General features: G+C 37.1%; 1 pseudogene; it reads right to left on the bottom strand.

The window, feature by feature from the left end:
- Window positions 1–1,978: 1,978 nt before the first annotated feature.
- Window positions 1,979–14,707, bottom strand: LOC131959199 (H-2 class I histocompatibility antigen, Q9 alpha chain-like; annotated as a pseudogene).
- Between the last annotated feature and the right edge of the window lie 508 nt (window positions 14,708–15,215).

Below are 15,215 nucleotides of genomic sequence, written 5' to 3'. Positions count from 1 at the left end.
CCACTTAAAGTACTTAAAGTCAGAATTATCCATTTATCCATTATCCAATAGTTATAATAGTTAGGCCTGCTTAACAGATGATAAAACCGGATTTAAACAGGAAAGAAGGAAGAGACAGGAATCAGTGACTTCTTTTAAGGCTCTTCTCGGTCTTTATTAACATATATTCATCGTTCAATTACTCTTTTCCCTTTTTCAAAACTCATTCTGAAATAAAACATGTAAAGAAAATGTCTCTGCATCAGTCCTTTTGATCTACACACACACACACATATTCACTTCAGATCATGTAACTGGAGGTATTTTACATTGTAACATACAATATTACTCATTAATATTCATGTTCATTTAATTACTGTTTGGTTACAGTTCTAACATTTACAGGTAAATTCTCACGAGGTAAGTATTCAATACATTTACATTTATTTACTGTTTTAGTGAGAAGATGAACTAGCCTGTTTTCAATGAAATGTTTTAAACAAATGTGTTTAACTGAATATTACTATTGAAACTACAAACAACAAAAGGACTTAGCCAATTAACCTGCTGGTTTGATTGTTGAGCATTCAGCCACCAACTGCTCATAGCTTAACAGGGCTAAGTAAGTGATAACAAAATGCACTATTTCCCCCCATGTACAGTATATAGCCTACAAGAACATTAGCTAGAAGCAATACATTACGATATATGGAAATAACACACATTCTGTAATATGTTATGATGACCTGCTGGCTAAATGAGATGTCTCATAATTCTGTTATTTACCTACATCATATATTTCTATTGTGCAATCAATAAAAATGGTGTTAATAATATTCATGATTATTACACAAACAAATCAATCTGTGTCACATCTTTTATCCAGACATTGTAGTATTTATATTTGTAGTATTTATATTATTACTATAGGTCTGGTTGACCAAACCTCCTTCTGCTCTCTGCTGATCAATACCTGAGTTGATCACTACTTATTTACCTTTACAGAGAAGTCAGCAGTGTGACAGCTTTTACATGTGGATGAATAATATATCTGCCTTTGAACTGCTCAGGGGGAAACCACCTGAGGAGTCACCTGACTCTCTGTTGACTCTGGTTTATGTATTTATCAAAGTAAGAGCAATAGAATGAATTAAAATCAAATATGAATGTATTTAGTGTCAATGCCTCACTGCTCCATGAAACCTAAACATACCTTTAACAAAGCTGAATCCAGGGAAACAAACTGTGAACCTCCAACAAACAACAAATAAATAACTCTTAACTGTTGTCTTTTTCAGAAGCACAGTATTCATTATATAAATTCTGGTCATTACAAGTTGTAGTTAAATGGAGGGTTTTTATTGTTGAGACAGAGTGAAAGGGGGAGACTTGGAGGAAAAGGCTCTGAGTCAGATTCAAACAAATAAATAAAGGCCATAAAAAGAAGCTTGAATTATGAATTAAACTGATCAACTCAAACTCAAAGCCTGAAATTAACTTAAAACACTTAAAAAAAAAGATGAAGCAGGTCAGAGGAGAACGTCAGTTTGTCCACCAGAACACAATCCTGTATACATTGTTTGTTCTGCTCTTGTTGTTTTTATCCCTTCTTATCTGAACATAATTACTGTATCTATGTGTTGTTTGTTTGTCCTTTTCTATAGCTTTGTTGTCTTTGTTTAGCTGCATGTCTGCGTTGGTTTCTGTCCCATATGTGGGTTTTTGACACAATGGTTCTGACTAATTTAGTGATAGATACATTCTTTCATCAATTTATTAAATTATTACATTATTCAACCTTTTACACCACCAGCAGCCTGAAGAATAGTTGAGTTAGTCTCCCAAATCTTAAATGAAATAAAACATGCACACACAATGAGAGGTTAAAATTGATGAGTATTGTTTTTTTATCTATTTTGGTAAATAAGCTTTGATGCCTTCTATTAGAAAAAAAATGACATTATTTTGCTAAGGCCGTTTTTATTAGAGAAAACAGGAAAACATACCAGAGAAGATGCAAGATGATGTTCCAGTGTCAAAAAAAATCATCAGTAATGTTTTTTAATGTCATTTTTGAAAAAAAAATCCCTCCTCAGATGTCTGAAGAATCACAGGTTTACCCAAATAATTTTGTTCTTCCTGCTCTGTAGTTTAAAATGGACAGGTCAGAGCCACAGTAACAGTAGTACAAACTCAATGAATACTCAAATAATTATAGTTACAGTATCAGATGTTTAAGCATGTATGTGTAATCACAAAGACAAGGACATTTGTAATATTGGGAACTTTATTGAAAACCAAAAGTACAAAAGAAATGAAATAGCACACAAGCTCCATTTGACATTCATCTACTTCACCCAACACAAGAAGAGCTGGGCTGTAAATCTCTTCAGTTAACATATCTAAGAGATTAAATGTCCCTTGTCCCTAATCAGAAAATATTTTAAATATTTCAACAACTGTGCTGAAAATCTTTGAACATCCCACATCACTCTTAGAATCTCAGCTAAAAATAAAATATTTCAAAATGCATCAAAATAACAAAAAAAAAGCAACATAAGCTTCTCATGATTCATTCAGAAAATCCTCAACAACATAAATTATCTTTTACTTTGGCCTGACTTGAACCAAACAGAATCTTAAAGTCCAACCAGTTTAAAGAAGAATAAATATTTACACACAAACTATTTACACAACTGGAAAATGAAAGTGCTGTCTGATGCTTATATTTTGTGTATGTTTGCATCATTGTGAACATAATTTCATGTTGTGATATATATTATTTGCCACAGTCATGTAAAGATCCATCCATTTCCTCAGTGGTTGATGGTGCTGAGAGCACACACTGGGCGAGGTGGAGTCCAGTTTATCACCAGAAGAAACACACAGACATTTACACTGACAGCTACGGGAAGTTTCAGGAGTCTAATGAGCAGGGAATATTTTGGGATGTTTCTGATTCATTTGCAGCATTGTCCCCCATGATCAAATACAACCAAAGAACCAAAGAACGGCTTAATCAGTATCAACAGTAAAGAAAACTTTTAACTGGTTAATAAATCTCTCCTTATCTCAAGGTTTATATTATCTTATTGCCAGAACCAAGAAGTGAGAATAATAATATGAGAATGCACATAAATTACATTTACATTCCAGACAGCATATCATACTATTAATATGCTTTTTTCTCCACCAAAACCATCACTACTGCCACTCACTCCACCCTCACCAACTGCCTTATCGATATCAAAACCTGGATGCAAACAAACTTTTTTTGTCTCTGTCTCTGTCCCCCCACATCCACAACCTTGGAGTCATCTTGGACAGAAACCTCTCTTTTGAGCACCACATCACCCAAATCACCAGAACTGACTTTTTCCACCTGGAGAACATTGGCCGTCTCCGTCCATCACTCTCCTTCCCCGCCGCAGAAACACTCATCCATGCATTTAGCACCTCCAGACTGGACTACTGTAATAGCATATTGTATGGCATTCCCTCTAAATCACTCAAAAAACTCTAGTACATCCAGAACTCTGCCGCTCGGGGACAGAACCTTTACTATCGCCGCCCCCTCCCTCTGGAACTCTCTCCCCAAAAACATCAGACTGCTCTGATCCATCCACACTCAAAAAACTCCTCAAAACTCACCTGTTCAGAACTGCTTTTAATGTGTGAACGTTGTTGTTGATTTAATTGTTTGTTTTCTCTTTAACTGCATGTTCACTGTTTTAACTGTAAAGCGTCTTTGTGTACCCTGAAAAGCGCTCTATAAATAAAATGTATTATTATTTTTTAAATATTTTTTTAGATAAGCACACAAACCTTTACTTTGTATGTATGAAGAGTGTTGTGATGATTTCATTGTTTTAAACATCATGTTTTACTTCTCTCCAAAAAAAAAACCCCATCCTCAATTTGATTTACAATCATTTAAGCAAAAATGTTTATCAGAGGAAATTATTTGTAATTAAACTAAATGATCCAAATAATAAAATCTCCATTAATCTTTGATCATATTTGCAAAATATTTGTTTGTTTGTTATTACAGTTTGTTTTCTTTGCATTCCAATCAATGAAAATCTACAGTTAGCATCCCAACCCTGATTCTATCAGTTTATGATATAATATGAAAAACAAATCAACTCCCAGTTTGTGGAGGAGAATGTGGAGGCAGCGCTCCTTAATCCAGTGCAATGTTTATCCATAAACCTAAAGAGACAAAAAGATAAGAAGTATCCGGTCTTAACATTTTATTTTATATTTAACAATTTACCAACTAAGCTTTTCAATTATTTTTAGGGATTAGGGACCGAGCACTACCAGTGCGAGGCCCCTATTGTTATTAGTCTGTCCTTCCCAAAAATGAATCGCTACTTTGGAAGGTTTATCATATTCAAAAACTCACCATATTTGGAATAAACGTCAATCTCACGTGAAATTTACGTATTCTAGTGTTCGCGGGAATGGGCGTGGCAAAATGACTCACTAGCGCCACCTAAATGTCATTATTTCACACTGGTTTGTCGTAGACACACAAAATTTGGTACATACGTGTATCATGGGAAGACGCACCAAAAAGTCTGGGGAAGCTATTCTCTAAAATGTACAGGAAGTCGGCCATCTTGGATCGAATATGGCATTTTCCCCATTTCTACCCCGCATACTTTAACAAACTCCTCCTACAGATTTTACCCAATTGCCTTCACACTTGGTCAGTAGCATCACAAGGCCTTTGGGATCAAAAGTTATTGAAAGCTTTACCGACGGTCACACTATGTGGGCGTGGCATGGCGGCAAAATATGCCGTCTCGCCATAAAACACAAGATCGTTATAACTTCTCCATACTTTGTCCGATCTGGTCCAAACTTCTCATGCTTCATTACAGTCCAGCCCTTAACACTTCTAAATAACAATATTTCATAAAGCCCCGCCCCTTATGCTTTATTCACGCCCCTTTTCATAAATTTACCACCTTGCATACTTTAACGCACTCCTCCAACAGATTTCATCCCTTTGACTTCAAACTTGGTCAGTACCACCACAAGGCCTTTGGGAACAAAAGTTATCAAAAGATTTATTGACCGTCACACTACGTGGGCGTGGCATGGCGGCAAAATATGGCATCTCGCCATAACACACCAGACCGTATAACTTCACCATACATGGTCCAATCTGTCCCAAATTCCTAACACGTGATGAGGGTCCAGCCCTGAAAACACCCATATGTCAATATTGACACACAATCATAGCGCCCCCCGCTGGCAACAGGAAGTCACATGTTTTACGCCTAGCCCGAGCAGTAGGTTTCACGTAGAGCCATGCCATTTGGGACACATATGAAACGTGGAGACGCACCAAAAACTCTCAAGAACCCATACCCTAAAACGTACAGGAAGTCGTCCAGTTTCAATCAAAGATGGCGTTTCCAGCAGTTTTTGCCCATTTCCATGTCGCATACTTTAACGAACTCCTCCTACAGATTTCACCCGATTGACTTCAAACTTGGTCAGTACCATCACAAGGCCTTTGGGATCAAAAGGCGGTCACACTATGTGGGCGTGGCATGGCGGCAAAATATGCCGTCTCGCCATTAGGTATGGGTACCGAATTCGGTACTTTTATAGGTACCGACCGAATTCCGTCGGTACTACCGAGTACCGATTCATGTAAAATCAAACGGTACCATGTTTCGGTACCTAAACGGCGTTAACTTTAAACTGATCATTGATTTCAACCCGTTTTCATTTGACGTCTTTGATTAACAAGCGTGCTGACGATCGCACTATTTTTTAAAATTTATTTACCTCCTCGTCTGGTCCTGTCTGCTCACCGCGGCCACTAACTGCTGCCCTCTTCCACCGCGGAACAGAGACCAACAGCCGGCTCTAGGCCTGCTAGCCGCCAGCTGCTATCTCTCCAATGTCTCTACCCGGGCTTGGCCTTCGTCTGCCTCCAGATTGGACCTTCCTTACTCCGTTTGCTCTCTCCATTCTTCTGTAGACCAGCCATTAGCAGCTAGCAACTAGCTGCTGCATCTCTGGTCCTCCGCTAATACTCCACTCTTCAACTCAGGAATATTACCTGCCACTTTACTCCAAACTGCCTCGCTGAAATTAAATCCCTCGGACTCCTGCGTCATCCTCGATATGTGCACAGAGCAGCCCGACTCAACTTTGTTTATTCCATCATGCTATGCCCACAATACTGTCTGACCGGTGCTGCGCCGCACAGCTACGACGTCATCACAACAAATCACATGTGCACTTGTAACCTTTTTTTTTCTCCTCCGTGCTTTGCCACCTGAGAGCGCTCCTCTGCATTCTTTGATAACACTGCAACCTTCATGTTACAAAATGCACGTTCACTCAACAATAAAGCACTGCTCATCCTGGATTTTATATTGTTTTGATATATTTTTTAAAGGTTATATTTTGAGAAATAAATATGTTACGCAAAAGTACAGAAAATTAGTACCGTTGAGTACTGGTACCGATTCCCAGGTACCGGGTATCGGTACCGTATCGATTCAAATGTGAAAGGTACCCATCCCTACTCGCCATAAAACTACAGATCTTTATAACTTTTACATACTTTGTCCCATCTGCTCCAAACTTCTCATGCTTCATCAGAGTCCAGCCCTTAACACTTCTAAATAACAATCTTTCATCAAGCCACCACGCACCTTAGGCTTTATCCCCGCCCCCTTTCATAAAATGACCACGTTGCATACTTTACATAACTCCTCCAACAGATTTAACCCCATTGACTTCAAACTTGGTCAGTACCATCACAAGGCCTTGGGCAACACAACTTATCAACACCTTTACTGACCTCCACATTATGTGGGCATGGCATGGCGGCTAAATATGGCGTCTCGCCATCTAACACCAGACTGGATAACTTGACCATACGTTGTCCAATCTGTCCCAAATTTCGCACACGTGATGAGGCGCCAGCCCTGAACACACCCACGTGTCAATATTGAAACACAGTCATAGCACCCCCCGCTGGCTACAGAAACTAACATGTTTTACACCTAGCCCGAGCAGTAGGTTTCACGTAGAGACACGAAATTTGGTACACATATGAATCATGTGGTGATGCACCAAAAAGCCTCTTGGAGCCATACCTCAAACCCAACAGGAAGTCCGCCATCTTGGTTTGAATATCGCAATATTCAGCGTTTTTGGCCATTTCCAGCTCGCATACTTTAACGAACTCCTCCTACAGATTTTAACCAATGAACTTCAAACTTGGTCAGTACCATCACAAGGCCTTTGGGATCAAAAGTTATTCAAATCTTTCCCGACAGTCACACTATGTGGGCGTGGCATGGGGACAAAATATGGCGTCTCACCATTTAACACCAGACTGGATAACTTGACTATACATTGTCCAATCTGTCCCAAATTTCTCACACGTGATGAGGGTCCAGCCCTGAACACACCCACATGTCAATATTGACACACACTCATAGTGCCCCCTGCTGGCAACAGCAAGTAACATGTTTTACACCTGCCCCGAGCACAGTGGTAGGAGACACGCCATTTGGTACGCATAGGGACTGAGACTACTTCACCGCGCCCGACATGGCCTCCGCCGACGTGGCCTCCCCCGACGGCTCCACTTGGCTCGGTCCCGTTCAGTCCTGTTTACATGCCTAGTTAATTTGGTTTCTGAAAGCCTCTGTGCTTTTCTCCTAATTAAATCACTTCACTTCAACTGTTTCATCTTTGTTGGTCACAGCAGTTTAACAGTGGATAAAGAAATAATCACATATGGTGATTTTCTTAGTTTAAGGCAGCTTTGTTTAACAACTGGTGTGAAAAGTTCATGTCCCATGCAGCAACTCACTGTGTGCAGGGTGGTGTGTTTGTCATTTATGTTCTTGGATTGAGTTCCTCCAAGACCTCCTGGTTGCTGACAGCCGTAAGGTCAGACATTGTTAAACACGGTATCAGTTCAGAGCAGTGGGCCAACAACCACTGCAGGAAAAAGTCCTGAAAAAGTTCTTCAGCACAAAATCCAGAAAGCATTTTTTTTAATCTGCAGAGTGAATGTAAGGTCAGAGAAATTAGAATAAAAACAAGTTTTACTTACGAGATGGAGGGCGTTTGTCTGAAACAAAAAGACAAAGTATTTATGTTGTAAGTTGAAAATGACACTTTGTCACATTATTTTCACTGATAATTCCACTTTGACTTAAACTAAATAAGTAAATCCTGTTTACCTTTTGTTTTACATTACTTCTTTTCTTATGTCCCCTCCCTTATAACATCATGCTATAGTTATATAATAACTAAACTGTGGCTCTGAGCCTCACAGCACTTAACTGTTGTTAAAAACAGATTTTGATGTGCTGGAAAGTCTAATTTGCTGCACTTTCTAAACAAAAAATATGAAAAGAAGAGACAATGCTTCTTTATTGATGTCTCACCATTCTTCTTTTTATAAATGATGAATCCAATCACAGCGACGAGGATGAGAGCAAGAACAACGACTGCAGCAATGATGATGGCGGTCATGTCAGTGGGCTTCTCTGTGGAGCAGAAAACAACAAGAAATAGTCACAACCTGAACAGATGAAGCAGGTCAGAAGAGAAGAACGTAAGTTTGTCCACCAGAACACAATCCTGTATACATTGATTACATTGTTACATTGTGATAGATACGTTCATTCATCAATTTATTAAATTATTACATTATTCAGCCTCTAAAACTGGCCAGTAGTTCAGTCAATACAGTGGTTATTATATATTATTCTCTCTGAACTGACATTAAAAATCAAAAAACGGTTACACAATTTGGTAGAATTATTTTTTTTAATTATGATTTAAAAACAAAAAATAACTTTAAAAAGTTGATAAAGATATTGGAAATCTAAAATAAAATTTAAAAAATAATAAAATTGTTTTTTGTTTGTAGTATTTTATATTAACCAGAACATTGGACAGGCAACACAAAACAAACTGTGGTAATAATTCTGGGTCCAGAAGTGGGTAAATGTGTTAGTTTAATACTTACAAGTAGAAGAGAGATTTAAGATGAACTTTACTGTCATTCATATTATTCACAGAACAGAAAAAACGATTTCTGATTCTCAGTCTTAAAATTATGAATAAAAAACTAGATTCAAGAAACTGGAAACAAAACAATATGAGGAAACAGTTAAAAGACAGATAGTCTCACCTCTGTTGGTCCTGATCTTTACTTCTTCCAGTCTGGTGAAGATGTGCTCCTTCACACCAGAGAGATGAAACACACACTCATACCTGGTCCAGTCTTCAGGTTTGACTGATGAGAGGTTCAGGTCAACACTCATCTGGAAGGATCCATCGTGGTTGGGGAGGATCTCTCCGAGCTCCACGTCCTCATGAAGCTCCTCTCCATCTTTCCTCCAGAACATCATGGCTCCGTCAGGGTAGAAACCTGTAGCGTGGCAGCTGACTGGAGAGGAGGGAGTCTTCTGGAGGAGAGACACTGAGGGAAGGTCTGCAGAGAGGAGAGAGACAGTTTATAGGTTCTTTATTACTATCACTACCTTAATACACTATATATACAGTATCTATACAATCTAAATACATATCATTTATCGATAAAAGAAGACAGAAGGAAAAAGACAGGTGAAGAGAGGTGAGACAGATTAAAAAGTGCAGTGGACAGTGAGTGTGAGAAAGACAAGTGGGGATAATGTGTGGAGTCAGAGAAATAAAGAGATGAGAGAGAAAAGGAAATGTGTTTAAACTGAGACAGATTCAGCCTCTGTATGGTTTATATTTATTGTAATGTTATTCATGGTTGGAAACACAGAAGGCATATTAACATTGTCATGTTCATTAAACTACATCAGGTCATGTGACTCTACCTTTTCTCAGCAGAGAGCTCCTCCCGAAGTTCACGTACTTCTTCAGCCACTCAGGACAACGCTGGGTATAGTAGTGCTTTTGCCCTGCCAAACTAGCTTCATCATGATTCCATTTCTGTTTTGTGATGACAGCCTGTTGTTTTGCAGCGACCCATGTCTCTCTCTCCAGGGTTAGGGTTAGGGTTAGGGTTAGTTAGTTATGTAGTCTTCTCCATCAAAAGCAATCTGATCATAACCTTTGACCTCACCAGTCTCATCATCCCATTCACAGCCATACATCCTCTGGTAAATGTGGACACCTGAGAGACAGAGAGACAGAGACACTGCAGTAAACCAGAGTGAGATCACAGCCCAGTCATCTATTACCAGCTGATATCACATCTTTACCACAGAGACACACTGATCCACAGACACTAAGACACAGAATCTACACCTCCTGCTGTTATTGTCTCCATGACAACCACTTACTTGCCAGTCATCATGTGGACAGTGTGGACGTCTTAGAGAGAGACAGAGAGGCAGAGACTGCTGGGAAACAGAGGGACATCCTAACACACTTCATATCCTCTTTTCTTTAACCACAGAGACACACTGTCTCCACGGAGACCAGCAGTTTGTCTCCACTGTTGAAGGTGGTGTGGCTTCATGTGAGCTGCAGGAACAGACACACACTGAGGTGGAGTCCTGATTATCAGACTCAGATTAAACCTGAACCTGGACTGAACGTTACAGCCACTGAGACCCTGCAGCCAGTGGATCAGTCCAACAAAGTCCTCTTCCTGAAAGAAACTACACACTAGACTGTTTCTGTTTAATAAAAGACTTAAATGATTATTTGATTATCAAAATTTGTGTCAATTAATTTTTTTTCAATCAACTAATCAATTAATTGAGTGATTGTTTCATCACTATAGATGTTGTTTATGGAACAGACCCACCATGGTCAAGTAAAGTTAATCTGATCTAATCTCATCTGTAGTTCTACTAGATATTTGTGTCTTTTTAATTATTAAAATTTAATTAATTACTGTTGTCATTGATTACGTAACAACTATTTTTCAATTAATCAATAATAGTTTACACTGTAACATGTCAAAAAATTGTGGAAAATGTCCATTAAAAGTCCCCAGAGCAAAGAGAGAAATCATCAATTAGCTTTTTTTTATCTGACGAACACTGAACAGTTTTTAATATAAAATTATATAAAACAGTAGATCATTCTCAAATTTGAGGAACTAGAACTAGAAAATGTTATTTTTGCTGAATAAGAGACTTCAATGATTATTTGATTATCAAAATCTGTTTCAATTAAGTTTCTGTTGATCATCCAAACGATTTAAAGACTAATTGTTTCAGCACTATATACATATATTATGGCCTACACACACTGTGGTGAAGTAAAATAATCAAATATAATGTGTACTTCTACAGTATATAAAGGTATATTATGGGATGGACACACTGTGTATCAGTAGGTAGAGTGGAGCTGTTAAACTCTTTAAACCTCTGATCTGAATGAGACGTTCACTATGTCGTCCTGTCAGCAGCTTTATGAAAACAAACCGCTCCTCCTCTCATATGAGGACCCATCAGAAGCAGCCTGTGTCTCCTTTACAGTCCCGGCTCCACACTTTGAGAAACCAGGCAGTAATGTTCCTCTATCAGCTGTGTGTTGTTAAACTGTTGTGATAAACAGGTTCCTGCAGTAGAGTTATTATGGAGCGAGTCACTGTGGGCAGTTCAGTCGAGTTATTCTGATCTAATCTAGTGGAGATAAAGTGTTAATAATCTCTGCTGGTTATTATGGGATGGACACAAACACTGTATCCATGTAGTATAGCAGCATTCACTAGTCTCATTGTCTGACTGGGTTTCAGTCAAGAAAAGCTCTCAAACACTTTAATCTGAGAATGCTGTGTGTGTGTGTGTGTGTGTGAGAGAGAGAGTGTGTGTGTGTGTGTGTGTGTGTGAGAGAGTGTGTGTGTGTGTGTGTGTGTGTGTGTGTGTGTGTGTGTACTAAAATACAGGTTGAAAAAATAAAAATATACAACAAAATAAACAACATTTTATCAGTAGAAAGTGAAACATAAACAAACCTCCAGTTTGGTTGAAACGCTGCTTTACAACTTCAATGTTGTTTTTGAAGACCTGCTGGGCATTCACATCAATATCAGTCTCCCTCTGCCAGTACTGAGGATCTCCTGCTGTGGCTTCACTCATCCAGTCCTGTTTGGCTTCTGCTTTCCTGCTGTTACTGTCATAGTGAACCATCTCAATCTCATCAACCAAACCAACAGCCACAAACTCTGGGAAGTTTGGGACTTGAGACGATGCAATGAGGAAATACTGTAGAGAGTGAGTCACTGTAAGAGAAAAGAAGTCATCATTTCAGTATCACAACTTTATAAATAACTTAATCTTATTTTCTTTCACACGGAATCAAAAAGAATGACAATACATTTGGACATCCTAATAATCTGGTTTACATTGTAATAAATACAAAAATACATATATAATAATAATATATCTGATTATTTAATCTTGAAAACTGTATTAATTAATTCTGAAATAAAATATAAAACGAGTCACATATTTAGGGTTAGGGTTATCAAGCAGTTGTGTACTTGACTCTCATTGACTGAAAAATAATTTGTAAAAACAAGATAATTTATTAATTTCATGCAGGAAAAAAAAAAGTTCAGTTTCCAGTCAGTGTATCTGATCTGGATTCTTCAGGATGCATCATTAAAAGTTTACTCTCCCCATTATTGGATTAATTTGAAATCTGAGATCAAAAACCTCTGACCCAAAATATAAATGAAGCAATTTCCTTTTCTTTACTTGACAAATTATGTCAATAAATTTGTTTCAATAAAATGCCTTACAAGCTCTATTTCATACTATAAATTGTGACCAATTACAACTTGTGTTTCTTCTTCTGAGGTTTTGAAAAACTAATTTGAACTCTGAAGCTAGAAAGTCACAACACTTCTTCTACGAGTTTTCTTTTGCTCTTCTCTATTATTGTTTTCATTTTTTATATTCAAGTAATAACTGATTTCATGTTTGTGGTGTTGTCAGAGGGTTTGTGGATTTTCGAATGTTTGAGTACAAAGTTGTTTTTTTAATAAAATCCAAGAAAAACAAATATCTGACCCGTTGCTCCTCTCACTTTTATATTTCTTTATTCATGTAAACTGAAGAATTATATTTCGGTTTCACTCGCAGCATCAAGAGGATACCAAATGTTCTGTATTTAATGACAATCCCAGAAAACTCTATATTTAATAAAGCTTTAATAAATAAGATGTTTATCTGTCATGTCATCATTCTGTACAGTTTTAGTTTAGTATCAGTTATAAACTGGTTTAATATCTAAATTCCCTCCATCATGAAGTGATCATTATTTGCTCTTAGTCCTGATACTAGAAGTCTCTTACAGATTATTTTATAGTTTGAACAGAATAACAGTTTTTTATGAGTTTTGCTGATCATCTATTTAAGAATCCTCCACTGTCCTCTGTTGTCTGGGTGCATGTAGATCAGATTTCTGTGTTTAGATGAACTTTAAAAAATCTGCAATGGTCACAACAAAGAATGTTTTGCAGATCTGTCCAAGAATAAATATCACTGTTAATACATCACATTTATTTAATTTAAAATATATCTCAAATTTTAACTAAAAGTATAGAAAGGTAACATAAAAAATGTTTTTGTGACCAAGATCCATAGAGAGTAGAGAAAGTCCCAGTTTAAAGATAAAACTGTTTCTCTGGTGGACAAACAATGTAAAGGTGAAACTGTTTCAGAGCCTCAAACTAAGTTAGTTCATCTCTATATCTGACACATATTTATCTGCAATAAGCTGATATCAGAAAATAATATTCATGGTTGATTTATTGGTCTAGCTCCACTAAACAGTTTGACGAACTACATTAAAACAGACGTGTCTTTCAGTACGTGAATTAAAACTGTGGAATTATTTAGGGAACGGCTCAAAATATGTATATATTTTTAAATATAATGCACATTAAAAAAAAATATAAAGGACAAATAATATCACAATATGAATTTAATAACTATGTTTAATAGGCTGTTAGTGAATATGTTTTTCTGTGTGTACATGTAGTCAAATTATTCTCACAAATAATCAATGATTACTATTTATTTATTATGAGGGGCCTGGTTATATAATGTTACTTTCTTCTTAATTCTCTTTAATCATAAAAGATTATTCTTTAGTTACAGATTATAGATTATGTTTTGTGTTGGGAGTGTACATTTAAGTTATATATTTAAACAATTAATATAAATATATCATGTTAAAATCAAAGCAATTCTATTTACACACATTAGTGAACAATATTAAATATTGTACCAACAGAGCAGGAAGTTGTTTGGCTTCAGCAGGAAAACAACGATATCAACTGACATGTCGGATAAAAATAAAAAATAGAAAAAAACCTATGATTTTTTTCACTACATGTGTGTATATATACTTCTATATTCAGCTTGTTCTGAGTTCATAAAGATACCAAGACAGGATTTACTAACGTCAACTTTAACATGATGGTTTGTCACTTATTAATATTTCTAAAATATACAAAGAAGTCCAGGAAATAAACAATCAGACAATCCTAAAACGCTGAACTCATAAATACAGTATAGAAAGACATTAACCTTTTTTTTTTTTTAAATTTTACAATAAACCAACAAAACAATGTTAACTCACTTGCCGCAGCGCCATGCAGGACTGTTACCAGGACAACCAGAGCAGCCAACATCTTCATTGTGACCGTCTGAAGATTTAGCAGAGTGAAGCTTTGTGTGTTTGTCTGAAGAGAGAAACAGACATCGTCATTCAACCTCGAGAATCAGGGTTGAAATGAGGCTAAAACATGAGACTGTATAAATAAAACATGAGGGGGCGCTGTCACAAACCTTCATCTGAGCCAATGGGAATTTATTCTGTGCATGACGTCACTTGTATCTCGCTAAAACAGACTGAGACCGGTTATGAACTGAAAGTGATTCAGTAGTGTCTTATTGTTCTTTTGTTCTGTATGGCTGCCCTGGGATTTAAAACAGTCCTGATCAAAATATCCACAACAATAACAAATCCAAGTTTGGTTTGTTATCTGTCCTACAGAATAAATGCTGCTGAGCTGATTTGAAGCTGTGGACGCTGAAAACTGCTCAAACAACAGAAATTGAACACCTCTGTTGATGTTTGAGCACATGATCCTACTTTTAATTTAGCTTTGTCTCTTCATATAGCTTCTCTGTTTCCACTCTCTCTTATTGCTGTTGAAGCACTTTATAAAAAGTTATAGAACTGGGTTTAATAAGAAACTTAGATCTTTTGTT

Source organism: Centropristis striata, chromosome 21, assembly GCF_030273125.1.
Source record: "Centropristis striata isolate RG_2023a ecotype Rhode Island chromosome 21, C.striata_1.0, whole genome shotgun sequence".
In the NCBI taxonomy this organism is placed as follows: domain Eukaryota; kingdom Metazoa; phylum Chordata; class Actinopteri; order Perciformes; family Serranidae; genus Centropristis; species Centropristis striata.
The sequence above is the reverse complement of the archived record's forward strand: the minus strand, read 5'-3'. Positions and strand labels throughout refer to the sequence as shown.